Source organism: Bombus pyrosoma, unplaced genomic scaffold (assembly GCF_014825855.1).
Source record: "Bombus pyrosoma isolate SC7728 unplaced genomic scaffold, ASM1482585v1 HiC_scaffold_4727, whole genome shotgun sequence".
Classification (NCBI taxonomy): domain Eukaryota; kingdom Metazoa; phylum Arthropoda; class Insecta; order Hymenoptera; family Apidae; genus Bombus; species Bombus pyrosoma.
In genome coordinates this window covers 328639-330361 of record NW_025219987.1, presented here as the reverse complement: position 1 = coordinate 330361, position 1723 = coordinate 328639, and positions in this window count along the sequence as shown.

Genomic DNA, 1723 nt, shown 5'->3' with positions numbered 1-1723 from the left:
CTGGAGCTAAATGTGAACAAAGATTTCAGTAATTTTATTCTACATTATTTACGGGCAGACATTTAAAAGATAACAGATTATTAACCCTTAGAGCGCTAAGAACGCATATATGCGTTTGTCAATTTTTCCGAGCACCTACGCTGAAGTAATACTATTACGTTTGTGTGAAATAAATATAAATGCATTTCAATGTTAATACGGCGTTCGAAGAAACTGTCTTTTTTTTTTATTTAATACTTTGCATTCACAATTTGTCCAATTTGGATATTTGGTAGAGTTGAAACTGTCTTTCAGAGAATATTGGTCTACGGACGAACTGTTGACAGAAATATTTTCCGCAAAATAATGGCACGAGGTCGATACATGGCATTATTACAAATGTTGCATTTTAACGATAATGATACAGTAAGTGACGAACCTTTAGCAAAAATACAACCAGTAATCGATAAATTAAAGATTTCCTTTTCGCCGTCATTTGCACATTATGAAAATCTAGGCGTCGACGAGAATCTTTTGCTATACAAGGGCAGATTTTATTTTAAACAGTTTATACCATCCAAGCGAAGTAGGTTCGACATTAAATTATTTCTTCTTAGTGATTGTAAAACTAATTATGTATTGGACTTCATAATTTATACTAGACAAAAAGCAAACATTAGTAGAAGTAACACAGCCATTGGAATCTCTGGAGATGTTGTGATGACGCTGCTTCTTGGAAAGGCCTATACACTAATTACCGATAATTGGTACACGAGTCGACGTTTATATACCTTATTACACGAAAACAAAACCAACGCATTTGGAACTGTTCGTCAAAATAGGAGAGATATGCCCCATATGGGAGAAAAGTTGAAAAGTGGAGAAACGTGCTACCGATCGACTGGCATTTTATTGGCAATGAAATGGCATGATAAAAAGGAGGTTTGGATGTTATATTCTGCACATACAGCTGCATTCATTGAATCTGAGAAAAGGGATTATCGTACAGGATTGTATAGGAAGAAACCATCATGTATTGCCGACTATAATTCCAACATGGGTGCTGTAGATAGAGTTGATATGATTTTGAGTACACTTAATTCCCTAAGAAAAACTATAAAGTGGTACAAAATATTATTTTTCCATTTGTTAGATTTAATTATATATAATGCATATGTTTTATATCAAAAATCTACTGCTTCGAAATAAAAATTTAGTGAATTTGATTTAGCGTTGATAAGAGACATTTTACGAAAATATTCTCAACGCAGAAGCATGGCAGGAGGAGGAAAGAGAAAGTCTGAGGATTTACCGTTTCGTTTAATTGATAGGCATTTTCCATCAAAATGCCCTAATCGTGCCGGCACAACACAATTACTAAGAAGAAAATGTGTTGTTTGTGTGAAAAATAAGAGAAGAAACGACAGAAAATGCGATGTCGGATTATGTATCGATGATTGTTTTGAAATTTTTCATGCACAACTGAATTATTAACTTGCGTTATATTTACTAAATTTAGTTTTCTAGTTTATTGTTTTCTAGTTTACTACCCAAATTCTAGTTTCCTGTAAATTTCAATGTTTATAATAAATAATTAATACTGAAAAACAACGTTCTTGAATCATTTAATCTCGTGCAAAAGAATTACTATAACTTATTACGATTTGCGCTTTGAATAGTCAATCAACAGAGTTTAGTCTAGCGAAAAAGTATTCAGTCCACAGCGATCGTCAGCGCTGGCCGC